The sequence below is a fragment of the Bubalus kerabau genome, chromosome 22, assembly GCF_029407905.1.
Source record: "Bubalus kerabau isolate K-KA32 ecotype Philippines breed swamp buffalo chromosome 22, PCC_UOA_SB_1v2, whole genome shotgun sequence".
Taxonomy (NCBI): Eukaryota; Metazoa; Chordata; class Mammalia; order Artiodactyla; family Bovidae; genus Bubalus; species Bubalus kerabau.
In genome coordinates this window covers 15,031,152-15,054,060 of record NC_073645.1, presented here as the reverse complement: position 1 = coordinate 15,054,060, position 22,909 = coordinate 15,031,152, and the positions used below count along the sequence as shown (strand labels likewise).

General features: G+C 42.4%; 1 long non-coding RNA gene across 6 annotated transcripts in view; it reads left to right on the top strand.

The window, feature by feature from the left end:
• Positions 1 to 3,639: 3,639 nt before the first annotated feature.
• Positions 3,640 to 22,909, top strand: part of LOC129636914 (uncharacterized) — a 63,607-nt gene continuing 44,337 nt past the window's right edge. For all 6 annotated transcript variants that reach the window (XR_008707206.1, XR_008707205.1, XR_008707204.1 and 3 more), the window contains exon 1: positions 3,640 to 3,834. This is a non-coding gene — a long non-coding RNA (uncharacterized LOC129636914). The remainder of the gene's footprint in view (positions 3,835 to 22,909) is intronic.

Below are 22,909 nucleotides of genomic sequence, written 5' to 3'. Positions count from 1 at the left end.
AGATGTTTATATCTTTCCTTTTCTCCTTTGCTTTTCACTTCTCTTCTTTTCACAGCTATTTGTAAGGCCTCCCCAGACAACCATTTTGCTTTTTTGCACTTCTTTTCCATGGGGATGGTCTTGATCCCTGTCTCCTGTACAATGTCATGAACCTCATTCCATAGTTCATCAGGCACTCTATCTATCAGATCTAGGCCCTTAAATCTATTTCTCACTTCCACTGTATAATCATAAGGGATTTGATTTAGGTCATATCTGAATGGTCTAGTGGTTTTCCCTACTTTCTTCAATTTAAGTCTGAATTTCGCAATAAGGAGTTCATGATCTGAGCCACAGTCAGCTCCTGGTCTTGTTTTTGCTGACTGTATAGAGCTTCTCCATCTTTGGCTGCAAAGAATATAATCAATCTGATTTTGGTGTTGACCATCTGGTGATGTCTATGTATAGAGTCTTCTCTTGTGTTGTTGGAAGAGGGTGTTTGTTATGACCAGTGCATTTTCTTGGCAAAACTCTATTAGTCTTTGCCCTGCTTCATTCTGTATTCCAAGGCCAAATTTGCCTGTTACTCCAGGTGTTTCTTGACTTCCTACTTTTGCATTCCAGTCCCCTATAATGAAAAGGACATCTTTTCGGCGGCTGCGACCAGTGCACTAAAGCTTAGGTGGCTGCGCCCAGCGCGCTAAAGCACGGCTGAGAGGAGCCACCCCACGTCCGAGGTCAGGGGCAGAAGCCAAGAGGACCCCATTTACGAAGGGCGGCGGCCAAGAGGAGTTACCCCACGTCCGAGGTCAGGGGCAGCGGCAGAGAGTACCAGACTGCGACGGCGCAGGAACGGCCAAGAGGAGCTACCCGGCGTCCAAGGTTGGGGATGGGGGTGGGGGGATGGGGCGGCGGAGAGGATTCCCAGCGTCTGAGGTCAGGGGCGGCGACGAGAGGAGTTACCCGGCTTCTGAGGTCAGGGGCGGCGGGCGGGAGGAGCTACCCCACGCCCCCACGCCTGAGGCCAGGGGCAGTGGCCGGGAGGATCAACCCCACGTTCAAGTAGCCGTGGCTGCATGGGCGCAGGAGGGCCTAGAGGAGCTATCCCACGTTGAAGGTCAGGAAGGGCGGTGGTGAGGAGATACCCCTCGTCCAAGGTAAGGAGCAGCGGCTGCACTTTGCTGGAGCAGCCGTGAAGAGATACCCACGCCCAAGGTAAGAGAAACCCAAGTAAGACGGTAGGTGTTGCAAGAGGGCGTCAGAGGGCAGACACACTGAAACCATACTCACAGAAAACTAGTCAATCTAATCACACTAGGACCACAGCCTTGTCTAACTCAATGAAACTAAGCCATGCCTGTGGGGCAACCCAAGATGGGCGGGTCATGGTGGAGAGATCTGACAGAATGTGGTCCACTGGAGAAGGGAATGGCAAACCACTTTGGTATTCTTGCCTTGAGAACCCCATGAACAGTATGAAAAGGCAAAAATGATAGGATACTGAAAGAGAAACTCCCCAGGTCTGTATGTGCCCAATATGCTATTGGAGATCAGTGGAGAAATAACTCCAGAAAGAATGAAGGGATGGAGCCAAAGCAAAAACAATACCCAGCTGTGGATGTGGCTAGTGATAGAAGCAAGGTCCGATGCTGTAAAGAGCAATACTGCTTAGGAACCTGGAATGTCAGGTCCATGAATCAAGGCATAGTGGAAGTGGTCAAATAAGAGATGGCAAGAGTGAATGTCGACATTCTAGGAATCAGTGAACTGAAATGGACTGGAATGGGTGAATTTAACTCAGATGACCATTATATCTACTACTGCGGGCAGGAATCCCTCAGAAGAAATGGAGTAGCCATCATGGTCAACAAAAGAGTCCGAAATGCAGTACTTGGATGCAATCTCAAAAACGACAGAATGATCTCTGTTCATTTCCAAGGCAAACCATTCAATATCACAGTAATCCAAGTCTATGCCCCAACCAGTAATGCTGAAGAAGCTGAAGTTGAACGGTTCTATGAAGACCTACAAGACCTTTTCTGGGACACAAGAAGCTACATTTCAATTTCCCTTGAGGCTAGATGGGGTTTACCTGACTGAATTCTAGAAAATGCAGTGAAGCAAAGGTGATGTTCTCCACCTAGGTCTGGCCCATTAAACCTCCTGCAGAGTCCGTGGTGCTCTCTCTGCTTCCTCATGTCCAGGCAGGATGTAGAAGGGCCAGTGCCAAACTCAAGAGACCCTGGGGGATGTCAGATCCACCACAAGAAGAAGTGGAGTTCCTATGTCACCACCTTAAAGTCACCCACTGAACACCCTAATGGACCATGACATGAGTGAGTCCTAAACTTTAATGATGTTAAACCACTGAGATTTGGGGGTTGTTTCAGAAGTTCATTTCAGTTGCTCAGTCATATCCAACTCTGCAACCCCATGAGCTGCAGCACAGCAGGCTTCCCTGTCCGTCACCAACTCCTGAAGCTTGCTCAAACTCATGTCCATTGAGTCAGTGATGCCATTCAACCATCTCATCCTCTGTCGTCCCCTTCTCCTCCTGCCTTAAGTCTTTCCCAGCATCAGGGTCTTTTCCAGTGAGTCAGTTCTTCACATCAGGTGGCCAAAGTATTGGAGTTTCAGCTTCAGTATCAGTCCTTCCAATGAATATTCAGGACTGATTTCCTTTAGGATGGACTGGTTTGATCTCCTTGCAGTCCAAGGGACTCTCAAGAGTCTTCTCCAACACCACAGTTTCAGAAGTTAGGACACCCTAATTGTGAAGGATGAATGTTCAGCAGCCAAAATTGCACCCCCCCCACCTGACTCACTTCAATTTTTGTACTTACATTTTAAGAATGCAGTGAAGAGTTTACACAGACCACTGCCAATACTTACCTCCCATCTAATTCTCTCACATACCTATTCCCCCATCTTGTCCTCCAAAATTCTCAGAAAATTTCTCTCCTACACCTAGTGCCCACACACCTCTTGTTCTTCAACTTCAGCTTTCAAAAGTTTCACCTTCCTTTTAAAATCTGCATAACAAAAGCTCAGAGTCTCTATAGGCAAAATAGAGCTCTCCTCTGAGGATGGGAGAGAGACAAAACAGCTGTTAGATAAAGGGGAAAGACTGGGGAAATCCATGCATTAATAATATTGTAACATTTATGAGGGTGAAAATTTGTAAACCACCTAAATATTAGACAATTAGAAAATGGTTAAATAAATTATGGCATACTTGTTACGGTTATATGAACAAGACAGTTTTAATTTAGTCCCTGTGTTTATGGAGCTTATCATCTAACAGCCATTAATGATAAACAGATTTTGGAAATACAGTTAATAATAGGCTGAGCTGTACCCCACAGGCCTATGAGGCCTACACTTGCTTGGCTTTAAGACCGAAGAGCTTGGAGTCAGCAACACAGACACCAGTGGTTTAAAGGATGGGGGAGCTTTTCTGAAGCAAGGTCCTGGAGCAACACCCCACTGTGTGCAGTAGAAGGCAGGAAGGACTTAGCAGCAGTCTTTGCTCCAGGGGAGGAAGGGGAACTTGCCAATTATAGGGAAATTGACATCAGGTGGTCCATTAGTTACCAGGGAAACCAGCAGAGGGGCGTGCCCCTCACCACCTCTTTGATAAAAACAAGCACCAGCTGGTGCCTGTGTGTAGGACGACACCTAGAAGTACTGGGCCAAGTACATAGGACGGTCAGCCCTGTGTGTAAAGTGTAGGTGAAACAGGCATTGGTTGGGCAGGGGATGCCCAGAGAGCAAGAGAACAGCTGTCTTGAGTGGCCTGACCGTATATAATACAAAAAGAAAATTAATGGTACAACTTCAAGTGAAAACCTCCAGGTAAGAAGTTGCATTTTCATATATAGTAGTAAAATCTCAATTGAAGGAAAGCTTATATATGTAAGTCCTTGTATATGTGTGTGTACAAACTGTTTAAGTGGTTGTCTCTTAATATTGACATTATAAGTGATTTTTATTTCCTTTTTTATACTTTTCTATATGTTTAAAATGGTAATAAGTATATTTCTAATAATAAATGGGATTTATGGGGCTTCCCTGGCGGCTCAGCAGGAAAGAATCTGCTTGCAAGGCAGGAGATGCAGGAGGTGGGTTTGATCCCTGGGTGGGGAAGATGCCCTGGAGAAGGGCATGGAAACCCACTCCAGTACTCTTGCCTGGAGAATGTCATGGACAGAGGAGCCTGGTGGGCTGCAGTCCATGGGGTCTCAAAGAGTTGGACACAACTGAAGCGACTAAACACAACAGCACAGCAGCCTATTATTTTAACTTTCTTCATCATTTTCTGCATTTTCCAAGTGTTGCTAGAATGTATAATTGGAAAAAAGCGCCAATCAATATACAGTATTGATATCACTGTGTACTGAGAGACTGCCGAATTAGCTTCCTGGTTTAATAGACTTTTGCCTTCCATAGCTCTATAGATCTAAATATGTGTGTGTGTGTGTGTATTTATATTATAAATGGATTTTTAAAACAAAGTGGATTATTCCCAAAGCTCAGTTTGTGTATGCTTTTCTGTACTGTTAGCATGGACTCTAATGAGACTGAGTTCACCTGCCCTTCAATATATAGACACTACAATTTTATCCGATGGCTTTTAAGCAAGCAAATTCATGTCCTTAAAATACAGAGATGTAATGATTAATAACCCTGGGCCATTCAGTTCAAATGTATTTAGTAAATTTGCTGTGCTTTCCTCTTGTCAATAGGGAAATCTATAGAGATATTAAAATGCAGTATATATATTGTGCTTAAAGAAAATAACTTTTGCTCAATACAACACAAAGCCGCTGAATGCTAACCCACTGACATGTGCCCCTCCCTGAACTATCCAATGCCGTTGAGAGAAGTGAGTGAATTATCGGGGGTGATTTTAATTTAGATTACTAAAACATTTCCATAGACATAGAAGTCTGAGTTGATTAAACTTAAACTTATCTGATTATAGCACTTATTATATTATGGTTGAAGTTACAGGAAAGTACTTCAATTGATTGGATAATTATGAATAAATAGGAAAGGATATGACTTAGAAAATTTGTTTCAATTATTTAAGTGATTGCTATATGAAGGAAATTAAGAAACTGAAGTCGTCTCAACATTGTATCAAATTGTCAGGCAAATCTTTGAAGATGAATGGCTTCATGGTGTCTGAGATGCCTAATTATCTTCCAGACATTGTTTACTTAGTTTAAGAGAGAAAAAGATAAGGATAAAAAACATGTAAATTCAACTAATAGAAAGACTGACCTATTGACTATTACATGCCTCTAGCTTATTTCTCCCAGAGAAGGTAATGGCTCCCCACTCCAGAACTCTTACCTGGAAAATCCCGTGGACGGAGGAGCATGGTGGGCTGCAGTCCATGAGGTCGCTAAGAGTCGGACACGACTGAGCGACTTCACTTTCATGCATTGGAGAAGGCAATGGCAACCCACTCCAGTGTTCTTGCCTGGAGAAGCCCAGGGACGGGGGAGCCTGGTGGGCTGCTGTCTACGGGGTCGCACAGAGTCGGACACGACTGACGCGCCTTAGCAGCAGCAGCAGCAGCTTATTTCCTCAGCTGTTTTTAGAGAAGTCTCCCAGCAAATGTATCATTAGTCCTAACCAGGTCTCTGCCACTGACAGCTTTACTTTGTTTGCAGCTGTTCTGTAGTTAGCCTCCCTGATTAATAAGCAGGATTAGTGGACAGTTACAATGGCTACTCAATCCAGTGTTCTTGGGGCTTCCTTGATAGCTCAGATAAGAATCTGCCAGCAATGTGGAAAACCTTGGTTTGATCCCTGGGTCAGGAAGATCCCCTGGAGAAGGGAATGGCAACCTACTCCAGTATACTTGCCTGGAGAATTCCACGGACAGAGGAGCCTGGTGGGCTACAGCCTGTGAGGTTGCAAAGATTCGGACATGACTGAGTGACTAACACTTTCACACATTTAAAAGTGCTGACCTCCACGGAGGATGTTTAATAGTGATCACTGTTTTCAACTCAAACTCAATCTGGGAGTTATGGTTCTTGTTCAAAGGCTAAGAAATGAAAGCTTCCTTTATACTGTGAAAGGAATTGGTACAGCAAAACATGGACTAAACATTAGTGGAAGAACTAGAAAGAGGGCATCTTCTAGGGGGAAGCCCATTTAAATGTTTTCTGCCTGTCCATGTACTTAAGTTAACTGTATTGTGACACTGTACATGGATCTTGTTCCAGATTGGGACTAGTCATTATCATAAAATTGTTGGCATCGCCATAAAGGCATGTCTTAAAGGCCTCGTCCATCATACCAGAAAGATATGTGATCTGGATGCTCACCCACAGACTATAGACAGAGAAGACAGCTATAAAGATGTTTCTTTAATCTACAGATCACTGCTTCTGTAGTCAGTCTCCCATCAGTGAAACAATGTTCAGCTCCCAATAACAGGCCAGTATTGAGCAATTTGTAGGCTTAACATTCCTAATATCTCTTGCTGTTATCCCTTCAGGCTTCATCTTTTTTTTTTTTTTTTGTTAAGTTAATCTTGACATCAATCGATAATGTCAAGCATGACTGTAAGTTGCTTTCACAGAGATTGTAGGACATAAAATTCTTAAATTACACAGGTGTGTGAGAGTTTAAGATTGGCAACTTATATTTTTAGGTCAGAAGTAGGTTTCCTTCTTTCCTTCCCGCCCCCCTTTCTCCTCTCCTCACTCCCTTCCTTTCTTTCTTCCTTTTTTTTTCCTTCCTTCTTTCCTTCCATACCTTACCTTATTCCATGTAGGATTTGAGAAAACTTCTGTTCACTCATTCTAAGCCTTCCTAAATTGCAGGGCTAAAAAGAGGAAAAGTGCGCCACCTCTGTCTATTTTGGTATTTTATTTTCTCCAGGACCTACGAGAGGTAGAGGATGGCTCATGTTCCTTCAGCACCGCTGTACCTCTCTGTTGAGGGTCCACGGGTCAAAGTGAGGACAAAAAGAGAGTAGTTCTAAATTATTGAGACCTTATTGTGGGATCTTAGACAAGTCACTTTTATTCCTTATCTGCTGCTGCTGCTAAATCGCTGCAGTTGTGTCTGATTCTGTGCGACCCCATAGACGGCAGCCCACCAGGCTCTCCCGTCCCTGGGATTCTCCAGGCAAGAACACTGGAGTGGGTTGCCATTTCCTTCTCCAATGCATGAAAGTGAAAAGTGAAAGTGAAGTCTCTCAGTCGTGTCTGACTCTTAGCGACCCCATGGACTGCAGCCCACCAGGCTCCTCCGTCCATGGGATTTTCCAGGCAAGAGCACTGGAGTGGGGTGCCATTGCCCTACTCTATTCCACTGATACTGGTGGCATAGAACTACAAGGAAGTGTCACTTACTGTTTCTTCAGGGAAAAGAACGCAGTATTTTCTTATTTGGATGTAGATATAAACACTTGAGCATTAGTAGGGCCTACTGCAAGGAGATCCAACCAGTCCATTCTAAAGGAGATCAGCCCTGGGATTTCTTTGGAAGGAATGATGCTAAAGCTGAAACTCCAGTACTTGGCCACCTCATGCGAAGAGTTGACTCATTGGAAAAGACTCTGATGCTGGGAGGGATTGGGGGCAGGAGGAAAAGGGGACGACAGAGGATGAGATGGCTGGATGGCATCACTGACTTGATGGATGTGAGTTTGAGTGAACTCCGGGAGCTGGTGATGGACAGGCAGGCCTGGCGTGCTGCAATTCATGGGGTCGCAAAGAGTCAGACACGACTGAGTGACTGAACTGAACTGAACCCAGATTTACGTTTGGCAAATCAACCAATTCTCCTTTGTTTTCTTAAATTGGTAATGTAAGGCAAATTTATAATAATAGTACATAGTATTTTTTGATTTTTCTACTATTTGCTCACTGTTTAAAATGAGTTATTTTATTTAAGCCCCCCAAATAAGCTTATCATTAAGATTTTATTATCTCCATTTTTTTTTTTTTTCCTATCCTGAAACTGAGGCATTGAGAGATTAAGCCACTGGTCCAAGATCTCATGAGTGATGAAGGCAGTGTTTAAATTGACTTGAAACTCCATGCTCTAAACCCCCAGACTTCCTCTGCACATATCAGTCAGTTCAGTTCAGTCATGTCTGACTCTTTGGGACCCCATGAGCTGCAGCACGCCAGGCCTCCCTGTCCATCACCAACTCCCGGAGTCCACTCAAACCCATGTCCATTGAGTCGGTGATGCCATCCAGCCATCTCATCCTCTGTTGTCCCCTTCTCCTCCTGCCCTCAATCTTTCCCAGCATCAGGTTCTTTTCAAATCAGTCAGCTCTTTGCATCAGGTGGCCAAAGTACTGGAGTTTCAGCTTCAACATCAGTCCTTCCAATGAACACCCAGGACTGATCTCCTTTAGGATGGACTGGTTGGATCTCCTTGCAGCCCAAGGGACTCTCAAGAGTCTTCTCCCACACCACAGCTCAAAAGCATCAATCCTTCAGACCTCAGCTTTCTTTATAGTCCAACTCTCACATCCATACATGACCACTGGAAAAACCATAGCCTTGACTAGACGGACCTTTGTTGACAAAGTAATGTCTCTGCTTTTTAATATGCAGTCTAGGTTGGTCATAACTTTCCTTCCAGGGAGTAAGCATCTTTTAATTTCATGGCTGCAATCACCATCTGCAGTGATTTTGGAGCCCCCCAAAATAAAGTCAGCTACCTTCTTCAGCGATCAATGCAAAGAAATAGAGGAAAACAACAGAATGGGAAAGACTAGGGATCTCTTCAAGAAAATCAGAGATAACAAAGGAACATTTCATGCAAAGATTAGCTCAATAAAGGACAGAAATGGTATGGACCTAACAGAAGCAGAAGATATTAAGAAGAGATGGCAAGAATACACAGAAGAACTGTACAAAAAAGATCTTCACAACCCAGATAATCACGATGGTGTGATCACTGACCTAGAGCCAGACATCCTGGCATGTGAAGTCAAGTGGGCCTTAGAAAGCATCACTAGAACAAAGTGGAGGTGATGGAATTCCAGTTGAGCTATTCCAAATCCTGAAAGATGATGCTGTGAAAGTGCTGCACTCAATATGCCAGCAAATTTGGAAAACTCAGCAGTGGCCACAGGACTGGAAAAGGTCAGTTTTCATTCCAATCCCAAAGAAAGGCAATGCCAGAGAATGCTCAAACTACCGCACAATTGCACTCATCTCACACGCTAGTAAAGTAATGCTCAAAATTCTCCAAGCCAGGCTTCAGCAGTATGTGAACCGTGAACTTCCTGATGTTCAAGCTGGTTTTAAAAAAGGCAGAGGAACCAGAGATCAAATTGCCAACATCCACTGGATCATAGAAAAAGCAAGAGAGTTCCAGAAAAACATCTGTTTCTGCTTTATTGACTGTGCCAAAGCCTTTGACTGTGTGGATCACAATAAACTGTGGAAAATTCTGAAAGAGATGGGAATACCAGACCACCTGATCTGCCTCTTGAGAAATCTGTATGCAGGTCAGGAAGCAACAGTTAGAACTGGACATGGAACAACAGACTGGTTCCAAATAGGAAAAGGAGTTCATCAAGGCCGTATATTGTCACCCTGTTTATTTAACTTATATGCAGAGTACATCATGAGAAATGCTGGACTGGAAGAAGCACAAGCTGGAATCAAGATTTCCGGGAGAAATATCAATAACGTCAGATATGCAGATGACACCACCCTTATGGCAGAAAGTGAAAAGGAACTCAAAAGCCTCTTGATGAAAGTCAAAGTGGAGAGTGAAAAAGCTGGCTTAAAGCTCAACATTCAGAAAACGAAGATCATGGCATCCGGTCCCACCACTTCGTGGGAAATAGATGGGGAAACAGTGGAAACAGTGTCAGACTTTATTTTTCTGGGCTCCAAAATCACTACAGATGGTGACTGCAGCCATGAAATTAAAAGACACTTGCTTACTCCTTGGAAGGAAAGTTATGACCAACCTAGATAGCATATTCAAAAGCAGAGACATTACTTTGTCAACAAATGTTCGTCTAGTCAAGGCTATGGTTTTTCCTATGGCCATGTATGGATGTGAGAGTGGGACTGTGAAGAAGGCTGAGCACCGAAGAATTGAGGCTTTTGAACTGTGGTGTTAGAGAAGACCCTTGAGAGTCCCTTGGACTGCAAGGAGATCCAAACAGTCCATTCTGAAGGAGATCAGTCCTGGGATTTCTTTGGAAGGAATGATGCTAAAGCTGAAACTCCAGTACTTTGGCCACCTCATTGGAAGTGTTGACTCATTGGAAAAGACTCTGATGCTGGGAGGGATTGGGGCAGGAGGAGAAGGGGACGACAGAGGATGAGATGACTGGATGGCATCACTGACTCGATGGATGTGAATCTGAGTGAACTCCGGTAGTTGGTGATGGACAGGGAGGCCTGGCATGCTGCGATTCATGGGGTCACAAAGAGTCAGACACGACTGAGTGATGTGATGTGATCTGATCTGACTGTTTCCACTGTTTCCCCATCTATTTGCCATGAAGTGCCGGGACCAGATGCCATGATTTTAGTTTTCTGAAAGTTGAGCTTTAAGCCAACTTTTTCACTCTCCTCTTTCACACTCATCAAGAGGCTCTTTAGTTCTTCTTCACTTTCTGCCATAAGGGTGGTGTCATCTGCATATCTGAGGTTATTGTTATTTCTCCTGGCAGTCTTGATTCCAGCTTGTGCTTCCTCCAGCCCAGTGTTTCTCATGATATACTCTGCATATAAGTTAAATAAGCAGAATGCCAATATACAGCCTTGACGTACTTCTTTCCCTATTTGGAACCGGTCTGTTGTTCCATGTCCAGTTCTAACTGTTGCTTCCTGACCTGCGTACAGCCAAACTTAGGGAGTTTCTGGTTAAATATGTCCTTGTAAAAGCATTTTTACTCCTCTTTGCTCCCTTAGAACTCATCTAAAGTAGCAAAAGGATGAAAAACAAGGGAAAACAACCCCCTCATATTCAATGAAAGAATAAAATGATCCCAGCTGCAACCTGTCCCCAAATGCCCCAGATTTCTCTCAAATGTCTCAAACCTAAAGACTCATCCTATAATTCTTTAGAGTCACAGGATATCTCCTATGCTGTGGCAGTACACAAGTCACCAAATGAGGACTAGTCCATGGAGACCCAGGTTAGTAGTTCTCAGTGGTAGGAATGGCATCTCTAACAGAAAAGAGACATCCCTTTTCTAAAAGAAAACTGACATCCCTTTGGGGGGGGGCATTAATTTTCTTTGTTGTTGAGATATAGTTGCTTTACAATACGATATAAATCGCAGATGTACAAGATGTGCATGTGTGCATGCTAAGTCGCTGCAGTTGTGTCCAGCTCTTTGCAACCATATGGACTGTAGCCCACCAGGCTCCTCTGTTGGTGGGATTCTCTAGGCAAGAATACTGGAGTGGGTTGCCATGCCCTCCTCCAGGGGATCGTCCAGACCCAGGAATTGAACCCATGTCTCTTATGTCTTCTGCATTGGCAGACAGGTTCTTTACCACCAGCACCACCTGGGAAGCCCAATGTACAGGATAACGATTCACTAATTTTAAAGATTATACTCTATTTATAGTTACTATAAAATAGTGGCCATATTTGCTGTCCAGTGTATCTTGGTAGCTTATTTATTTTATGCATAGTAGATTGTACCTCTCACTTATGAAGAAACCAAGGTTCAGATAGGCTAAAGAGTCTAAGCTTACCCTGAGAGTAAGGAAGTAAAAGGTAGAGCTGGGATTAGAGTCTAAGACAGGCTGGATATCATGATTATCTAAATCTGTCCAAACAGCAGCAGAATAAAGGGGAGCAGGGAAGCTCTGTTTTTCACCTACTCATATCCTAGAAAGGACTTGATTGACAGAAGCACTAATCCTCAGAGATGATGGGGTACTTTCTCCCAGGGCAAAGCATTAAGTCTCCCACCTCTGGACTTGCCCTCTGGCCAATTTCAGCAATCACATCCTCCCTCCCCACCTTGACATTGTCCCCTCCCTCACCCCAACTATGGCTCCTGATCTCCTGGTCTGAGTCAGCTGGGGCTTCTGAATTGCTAGGAATGGCAAGAGGAGGCACTTGGGAAGGAGCAGAGCAATCAGGGCTGTGATTTGAATTGTTCATCTGTTGGTTTTTTTGTGTATAGGTACTAGAAATATGAGTCAGGTGAATAAATGTAGGTAATCAGAACTTCATTGGTTGTCTAACCAGTGGCACAGATCGGTTCTGAAGTTCCGCAGTCCTCAAGCTCTAAATCCCAATATTAGAATTTCTTACACACTTACCTCTGCCTCCTGCATAATTCTGGATGTGAGTCATCCCCTTTCTGTCTCTCCCAAGCATTGCTTTCAGTGACACATCCTTTGGTTCTAACTCATTTTGACCCTGTTTATCCCTGGGTTTATTAATCACCAGCCGTCTTCATTACCATTTCAGTATTTCACTGCGGACTGGAAAATATTCCATTGTGATGCTGAAAGACACTGAGCAGAAGTGTTACCTCCATGAACTTTCACTCCTAAGGAAGCCTGGACAGTGAGAGAGAGGGGGCTGTCTGTAGCTGAAAGTGAGGGGTCCAAACTAGGGGCTGTATATATTCCAATCTCTTTTGTAATCTGTATGTTTTACCAGCCAGGAATGTTGGCAGTGGGCACCCTTTTGAAGTAGATGAAGGTGTCCAGATGGCTCTTTCCTTTCATTCTGATGAAAACGGTTAGCTTAACATATGCACCAGAACTCCTAGCCCGCCATATAAATTGTGATAGATTTACCTACCGCCATGAACCTGAACTGACTTTGTGGACTACTCAAGATTGCTCTCCCCTGTCCACATTATTCCTTAGCTAATAGTTGGCTCCATTTAAAGAAGACTCACTGTCTTCATTTTAAAGGAAGTAGAAAAAAATAATCATAAAAGTTACCCCAAAACATAGGAAGAGTTTAGACAAATAGGTGTATATATTTTAAAGAAATTACACTGTGTTTCCTAAAGGACTGCTCAGAGGGTTCTGTGAAGAGACTATAATAAATCAAGCAGAAAATGAATGGTGTGTCAGTAGAATTTAGGGAAGAACTGCAAGAAAACAAAATCATTACAGAGATGAAGCACACTTCAGAAATGATAAGAGGAAAAAGAAGCAGCACAATGCTGAAAACGCAGCCAGAGGTAAAAGTGCTGAATAGGCTTGAGGAATCATAAAAACAAAATGGAAAAGACAGACGTATTAAAAAGGGTATATGGGAATCCCCTGGGGGTCCCACAGCTAGGACTCAGTGCTTTCACTGCCTGGGGCCCAGGTTACATTCCTGGTGGAAGAACTAAGATCCTGCAGTGTGGGGGGAAAAAAAGGGGAGGGAGAAGGGATATAAAAAAGTGGTCAGGATGGAAGACAGAGAAAAGGAAATGAAGAGAAGTATAATTTATTTTCTGAAGAAAAGAATGGAATAAATGGAACGGAAAAAAAGTATTCCAGCATATCATTTATGCATTCAAGGAATATTGATTGGGTATGTATGTAAATTATGTACTTATGTAACAAGCCTTTTTCTTGGGGGTGGTCTTGATCCCTGTCTCCTGTACAATGTCGTGAACCTCCATCCATAGATCATCAGGCACTCTGTCTATCGGATCTAGTCCCTTAAATCTATTTCTCACCTCCACTGTATAATCATAAGGGATTTGATTTAGGTCATACCTGAATGGTCTAGTGGTTTCCCCCACTTTCTTCAATTTCAGTCTGAATTTGGCCATAAGGAATTCATGATCTGAGCCACAGTCAGCTCCCGGTCTTGTTTTTGCTGACTGTATAAAGCTTCTCCATCTTTGGCTGCAAAGAATATAATCAATCTGATTTTGGTGTTGACCATCTGGTGATGTCCATGTGTAAAGTCTTCTCTTGTGTTGTTGGAAGAGGGTGTTTGCTATGACCAGTGCGTTCTCTTGGCAGAACTCTATTAGCCTTTGCCCTGCTTCATTCTGTACTCCAAGGCCAAATTTGCCTGTTACTCCAGGTGTTTCTTGACTTCCTAGTTTTGCATTCCAGTCCCCTATAATGAAAAGGACATCTTTTTGGGGTGTTAGTTCTAGAAGGTCTTGTGGGTCTTCGTAGAACCATTCAACTTCAGCTTCTTCAGCGTTGCTGGTCAGGGCATAGACTTGGATTATTGTGATATTGAATGGTTTGTGTTGGAAATGAACAGATCATTCTGTCGTTTTTGAGATTGCATCCAACTACTGCATTTCAGACTCTTTTGTTGACTATGATGGCTACTCCATTTCTTCTAAGGGATTCCTACCCACAGTAGTAGATATAATGGTCATCTGAGTTAAATTCACCCATTCCAGTCCATCTTAGTTTGCTAATTCCTAGAATATTGATCTTCATTCTTGCCATCTCCTGTTTGACCACTTCCAATTTGCCTTGATTCGTGGACCTAGCATTCCAGGTTCCTATGCAATATTGTTCTTTACAGCATCGGACCTTGCTTCTATCACAAATCCCATCCACAACTGGGTGTTGCTTTTGATTTGGTTCTGTTCCTTCATTCTTTCTGGAGTTATTTCTCCACTGATCTCCAGTAGCATATTGGGCACCTACCCACCTGGGAAGTTCATCTTTCAGTGTCCTGTCTTTTTACCTTTTCATACTGTTCATGGGGTTCTCAAGGCAAGAATACTGAGTGGTTTGCCATTCCCTTCTCCAGGGGACCACATACTATTAGACCTCTCCACCATGACTCATCTTTCTTGGGTGGCCCCACAAGGCATGGCTTAGTTTCACTGAGTTAGACAAGCTGTGGTCCATGCGATCAGATTGGCTAGTTGTCTGTGATTGTGGTTTCAGTCTGTCTGCCTTCTGAAGCTCTCAGGCTTCAGCAATATGTGAACCGTGAACTTCCAGATGTTCAAGCTGGTTTTAGAAAAGGCAGAGGAACCAGAGATCAAATTGCCAACATCTGTTGGATCATTGAAAAAGCAAGAGAGTTCCAGAAAAACATCTATTTCTGCTTTATGCCAAAGCCTTTGACTGGATCACAATAAAATGGAAAATTCTGAAAGAGATGGGCATACCAGACCACCTGACCTGCCTCTTGAGAAACCTATATGCAGGTCAGGAAGCAACAATTAGAACTGGATATGGAACAACAGACTGGTTCCAAATAGGAAAAGGAGTATGTCAAGGCTGTATATTGTCACCCTGCTTATTTACCATATATGCAGAGTGCATCATGAGAAACGCTGGGTGGAGGAAGCACAAGCTGGAATCAAGATTGCCAGGAGAAATATCAATAACCTCAGATATGCAGATGAAACCACCATTATGGCAGAAAGTGAAGAAGAACTAAAGAGCCTCTTGAGGAAAGTGAAAGAGGAGAGTGAAAAAGTTGGCTTAAAGCTCAACATTCAGAAAACTAAAATCATGGCATCTGGTCCCGTCACTTCATGGGAAATAGATGGGGAAACAGTGGAAACAGTGGCTGACTTTATTTTTGGGGGCTCCAAAATCACTGCAGATGGTGATTGCAGCCATGAAACTAAAAGACGCTTACTGCTTGGAAGGAAAGTTATGACCAACCCAGACAGCATATTCAAAAGCAGAGACATTACTTTGCCAACAAAGGTCTGTCTAGTCAAGGCTATGGTTTTTCCAGTGGTCATGTATGGATGTGAGAGATGGACTATAAAGAAAGCTGAGTGCCGAAGAATTGGTGCTTTTGAACTGTGATGTTGGAGAAGACTCTTGAGAGTCCCTTGGACTGCAAGGAGATCCAACAAGTCCATCCTAAAGGAGGTCAGTCCTGGGTGTTCATTGGAAGGACTGATGTTGAGGCTGAAACTCCAAAACTTTGGCCACCTGATGCAAAGAGCTGACTCATTTGAAAAGACCCTGATGCTGGGAAAGATTGAGGGCAGGAGGAGAAGGGGATGACAGAGGATGAGATGGTTCGATGACATCACCAACTCAATGGACATGAGTTTGGGTAAGCTCTGGGAATTGGTGACGGACAGGGAGGCCTGGCGTGCTGTGGTTCATGGGGTCACAAAGAGTCGGACATGACAGAGTGACTGAACTGAACTAAATTTATGTAACTTTAAGACATAAGGGAAAAAGTATCAAGTAAAAATATAATAGAAGACAATTTTCTTGACCTAAATAAAAAAGTGAATTTGAATATTAAAAAGGCACAGTTTATCCTAGGAAGAAAAAATCTACAATCTTGATATAGAATAATGAAAATTAAGACACCTCTCGCTCAGACGGTAAAGCGTCTGTCTACAATGTGAGAGACCTGGGTTCAATCCCTGGGTTGGGAAGATTCCCTGAAGAAGGAAATGGCAACCCACTCCAGTACTCTTGCCTTGAAAATCCCATGGACGGAGGAGCTTGGTGCAGGCTACTATCCATGGGGTTGCAAAGAGTCGGGCATGACTGAGCGACTTCACTTTCACTTTCAGGGGAAATTACTGTTTTAGGAATAAAGGAAAATTTAGTGGTAAGAAAATTTAGATCTTAACAGGGGAAAAATATGTTTGGTGCCATGTTTCTTAATGGGATCAGTCACTGTCTGAAGGCAATGGAACAAGTATCTACCAATATCAAGTGGATTGGGTATACAAGTGGAAAGCTGTAAAACAGGCATTCTGAACTATATGGTCTCAGTGATCCAATCTTGAAAAATATACGTGATGACAAAATGTAGCACATTAAGAGATAAATGACAATGTCATGATGCATGGAATAGTGGTGAAACTCATGGAATTAGCAAATGATCTGTGTTCGATCTCTGGGTTGGGAAGATCCCCTGGAAGAGGGCATAGCAACCCACAGCAGTATTCTTGCCTGGAGAATCCCCATGGACAGAGGAGCCTGGTGGGCTACAGTCCATGGGTTCAGAAAGAGTCAGATCCAAATGAGTGACCAAGTACAGCACAGCACAGTACGAGGAATATGATCACAATCAGACTGTCATGTTACCAACTTTTACAACATTAAAATACTTGTGTAATGAATAAAGAGTAGGAATTGAGGGAGGGATGGTGGGAGAAACTATGGTGTTAATTTTCATATCTTTCAAGAAGGGAATGAATAGGCATTCAAACCCACTCCAGTGTTCTTGCCTGGAGAATCCCAGGGACCGGGGAGCCTGGTGGGCTGCAGTCTATGGGGTTGCACAGAGTCGGACATGACTGAATCGACTTAGCAGCAGCAGTAGCAGCTTACTTAAAATAAGTAATTAAAAAAGAATCTTGGCATAATTTAAAAAATAACTTTATGTCTTTTTATTTGGGGTCCTTTTTATAAATGAAATCTCATAAATATTACTTGGAGATTTAGTAATTTTTCAGTTGCTCTTTGGTACCCTCTGGCAAATTTTGGGGACACTAAATTTATACTGAAAAATTATATCTTGCTTAAGCAATAGATTTTAAGATGATCCCAGAATGTGAATATTACATGCAATCAACATTTTCTTTGAACATCTCTTTAGAAAGTTTAATCTCCCGCTTTGGAAGAAATTGATATTTTCTCATTAGAGTACTAGATAAGGTAGTAAGTTTGTGTGGAGGCATACTGTGCAAACGGTATCTCCTTTTGCGTGCCAACTCTCCTATTCAGCTCAGTGAGATGCTTGCCTTACACAGATACATTGTGATTTACCATGAGTGAGGAACAGATGGAAATCTCTCTTATGTTCCTTGAATGAAGGGGAAGGTAAGTTGAAACGTCTGCACTATGTACATTTTTTCCTCTTCATCTCTCTCTTTATCAAGTGTGTGGCTGTATCTATGTAAGTTAAATAAATGCTTAGTGTCGACTTAGAAAAAGATAGCATAAGAGTTGTGAGTTTCAGTTTTATTTAGGCTCTTGCTGAGGACTAAAGCCTGAGAGATAGCCACTCAGTAGCTCTGAGGAGACTGCTTTAAAGAGGAGCCAAAGTATATATGGTTTTTGGCTGGGAAATTCATGCAGTCAAGTATGTTGCTGTTGAGTTGCTAAGTTGTGTCCAACTCTTTTGTGACCCCATGGACTGTAGCCCACCAGGCTTCTCTGTCCATGGGATCTTCCAGGCAAGAATATTGGAGTGGGTTGCCATTTCCTTCTCCAGGGGATCTTCCTGACCCAGGGATTGAACCCTGCGTTAGCAGGTGTTGGCCTGCATTGGTAGGTGGATTCTTTACCACCGAGCCACCTATATATATCTTAGTAAAAGATTACTGCTAGTCACAAAGAATAGACAGCTCAAATTAATAATTTTAGTGCTTTTCTGTGTATGGGAAGATGCAAGAATCTGGGGTTATTGAAATTCTTCCTGAAGTATGCATCCAACTATTTAAGGGCTTGCTTTTCCAAGGCACAGAGTACCTCATCTCTTTTTCATCCTGGATTCCTTTCTGGGTGCACTGTTGGTGGTCAGCTGCAGTGGATTACAACTTAACCCTTGTAGAACTGAGTGGTGAGTAATGTTCTTTGTCTTAGTGATCTTAATTTTTAATGTAGCCACATTAGATAATGTGACTCTATGGAAATATTTTAATTAAAAGCAGCAGGTCGTGTAAGTTCATTTTGCAAAAGTTTTTATTACTCCTCTTTCTTCTCCTTCCTACCTTCCTTTTCATTGCAGCAGGTCGTGTAAGTTCATTTTGCAAAAGTTTTTATTACTCCTCTTTCTTCTCCTTCCTACCTTCCTTTTCATTCCTTCCTTCCTTCCTCCTTTCTTTCTCTATCTTATCTATATGTTTTGTATGTCTCTGTGTACATCCTTCTATTCATCCAACCATGTATACAGTAATGTGTGTGACATATATGTGTATGTGTGTTTTTAGAGAAGTGTGTGTGCTTGTATATATATGTTTATGTATGTATGTACGTACATATATATATGGGGCTTCCCAGGTGGCGCTAATGATAAAGAACCAGCCTGCCAATGCTGGAAATGTAAGAGACAGGTTTGATCCCTGGGTCAGGAAGATCCTCTGGAGAAGGGCATGGCAACCCATCCAGTATTGTTGCCTGGAGAATCCCACGGACAGGAGCCTGGCGGGCGACCATCCATAGGGTCACAAAGAGTCAGACATGACTGAAGCGACTTAGCAAGAGCTTGATAGATATATTTATCTGACTTACCTGAAAAGATGTCTACCATATGGTAACCATGCTAATCTCCAGTAGGTGGGATTTGAGTAGTATTTTATTGTCTTTTTTCCTTCTATTCAGTATTCCTAGAACTGTTTTACAAGAAAGTATAATTTTATAAAACTGTTAAGTCATTCTTTCCTATTCTCTATACATAAAGAATTATACAAAATTGACTCCTAACATGTTATACCATTATATCTGCAGGTAGAGCTGGACAAACACTGCGTTTTGTACTTAGATCAGTAGGGAGCTGGCAAAAGCTGATTAGCCAAAGAAGCGAGTCTTGGTCTGTCTCCATGCTCCATCTCCTCCCCTGTTAGCCTTCTCTGTTGGTTTCTTCTATAGAGCGCTCAGTTCCCAAGCTTTACTGATTGTGTTCTCTCTGGGCTGTCATCCTGGAGACAACCTACTCTCCCTGGGGACCATTTGCTGTCAGCTTGTCATTATCAGCTTTCTGATCATTTCTTCTCATGTTCCCTCACTTTCTTCTTTCATTTTGTTTTATACTACTCTCTGCCTCTCCTCTCTTCTTTCCCTCCACTTCTCCCTACTCTTTCTGTGGTGCCATGCTTTCTTTATTTTCTTATTTATTTTCATTGAAGTGTAGTTGATTTACAATGTTGTTAATTCCTTTTATACAACAACTGATTTGATTATAAGCATACATATATTCTTTTTCTAATATCCTTTTCCATTAGGGTTTATCATAGGGTTTTTAAAAATTGGACGATAATTGCTTTACAATGCTGTGTTGATTTTTGTTGCACAACAATGTGGATCAGCTATGAGTGTACATATGTGCCCTCCCTCTTCAATCTCCCTCTTACCCCCACCCCCATCCCACTCCTCTAGGTCACCACAGAGCGCCGAGCTGAGCTCCCTGTGCTCTACACCGAGTTCCACTAGGCATCTATTTTGTGCACGGTAATGAACATATACCAGTTCTATTCTCTCAGTTCCTCCTGCCTTCTCCTTCCTCTTCTGTGTCCATGATGCCATGCTTTCTATGCTATGACCTCAGTTTATTTCATCTGGACTTTCTTTTCTATTTTCTCACTCATAGGGTGAGGCTCTTCTTGGCATTCCTAAGGATAGTTTCTTATTTTTTCCAGGAAGGACTGATGTAGTGGACTCTGCCATCAGAATCTTCTTTCTTTCCAAAAAAATCACTCTATATCTTGGTTCTCAGGATACCTGAAAGCATCTTTAGTAGGAGCTACAGGGAATGGGCTCAAGGAAGAAAGGCTATCGGAGCTGTCCAATGACCAGTGGCAAATGGAGTGGCCAGCAGGCACACCCCACAGGTGCCTTATCTCACATGTGCCCTCTCCATGCAGGTACAGTTGCAGAAGTGTTTCTATACTTCACTGACTTATGCTCGTTCTCTTTATGCAGGATCTCAGTCCGTTGTTGACAGGGTCTTCCCATCATTTTTGAGAACTCCCAGAGGTATTCTCATGGGCACTCATGTAAACGCCTCTGCTTCTTCTGTTCTGGACTGTATCAGTGTTTGATTCCCAAGAAGCCCCTTGAGAGAGGAGCTTGTATGACTGCAGTTGCCAGTACCTTTGTCCAAATACTAAAGACAAGTAGATTTCCTGGGATGCTGCAAAACATTCTGAACCCAGGTGCAGACATTGCTCAGGGAAGAGAACCAGACTTGAAACCAACATTACGCTGTTGTCCTGTTTCCTTCATCATTCTTCTTAAGCACTTACAGAAAGACCAACTTTCTCAATATCCTCCAAAAACTATCAATCAGACAAATTAGTCTTATGGAAATGAACTGAGGGCAGCTACCCACCAGTTCATTATGTATGATCAGACCTGCCTGAATCCTAGTTCAGACTTTCCTCCTGAATTTTTTCAATGCACAGTTGAGTCAAATGCCCTAGATAAATCCCAACCCTTTCAATAATCAATAACAAATAAATATAATTAAAAACATACATAAATACAATTAAAAACATACATAAATACATTAAATCAATAACAAGGTTTTAGGTTTGAATGATATGGAACAATTGCTAATTTACCTCAGTCTGAATATTTTATCAATAAAATGTTACAACCTCAGATGTACAATTAGCCTAAACAACAAAAAGATGTTCAATGAAAACATCAGTTTATTTTAGTTACTTTTCCTCTTGTCATTCTAAACATTTTAAATTTGTGAGTATAAATTCATTGAAAATTCTCAGGTTTTGTCTGTCTAGAAATGTCTTGGTTTTATCCTCATTATTGAAAAATAATTTCTTAAGATATGACATTCTAGGCTGACAGCTCTATCTTTCAGCGCTTTGAAAATATTATTCTGGGAAAATACTGGGAATTATACTGGGAAATAATCTGTTAATTTAATTTCAAGTCATTTATAGACAGTTTTGCTTTTTTCTCTTACTAGTTTGAAGGTCTCACTGTCTTTGGAATTGCACTTGGTCCTAAGTTATGCCGAGGTGTGTCTAGCCTGCTATTTGCTAGGCTTCTTGAATCTGAGGTTGGTGCATTTCATCTTTCTTGGAAAATTCTTAAACATTGTATCTAACCTAAATGGGGAAATAATTTGAAAAAGAATATATATATGTGTGTGTATATATATATATATATATATATATATATGACTGAAACATTTTGCTGTACATCTGAAACTAACACAACATTGTAAATCAGCTATACTGAAGTATAAAATAAAAATTAAAAACCAAAACATTGTATCTTAAACATATTTTTTCTCCTTTTTTAATCTCTGCTCTCTCTTCCATGAATTACCAATAGACATTTTTGGAACTCATGCTATTTTTCTTGCCTCTTCACTTTTCCATGTTTTTACCTCTTTCATCTTCAGTTTAGTTCAGTTCAGTTCAGTTCATTCGCTCAGTCGTGTCCGACTCTTTGCGACCCCATAAACCGCAGCACGCCAGGCCTCCCTGTCCATCACTAACTCCCGGAGTCCACTCAAACCCAGGTCCATTGAGCCGGTGATGCCATCCAACCATCTCATCCTCTGTTGTCCCCTTCTCCTTCCTGCCCTCAATCTTTCCCAGCATCAGGGCCTTTTCAAATGAGTCAGCTCTTTGCAGGAGGTGGCCAAAGTATTGGTGTTTCAGCTTCAGCATCAGTCCTTCCAATGAAAGCCTGGGACTGATCTCCTTTAGGATGGACTGGTTGGATCTTCTTGCAGTCCAAGGGACTCTCAAGAGTCTTCTCCAACACCACAGTTCAAAAGCATCAATTCTTCAGTGCTCAGCTTTCTTTATAGTCCAGCTCACACATCCATACATGACCACTGGAAAAATCATAGCCTTGACTAGATGGACCTTTGTTGGCAAAGTAATGTCTCTGCTTTTTAATATGCTGTATAGGTTGGTCATAACTTTCTTCCAAGGAGTAAGCGTCTTTTAATTTCATGGCTGCAATCACCATCTGTAGTGATTTTGGAGCCCCCCAAAATAAAGTCAGCCACTATTTCCCCATCTATTTGCCATGAAGTGATGGGACTGGATGCTTTAAGTCAATGTTGTGCTTTAAGTCAACTTTTTCACTCTCCTCTTTCACTTTCATCAAGAGGCTCTTTAGTTCTTCTTCACTTCCTGCCATAAGGGTGGTGTCATCTGCATATCTGAGGTTATTGATATGTCTCCCGGCAATCTTGATTCCAGCTTGTGCTTCCTCCAGCCCAGTGTTTCTCATGATGTACTCTGCATATAAGCTAAATAAGCAGGGTGACAATATACAGCCTTGACGTACTCCTTTTCCTATTTGGAACCAGTCTGTTGTTC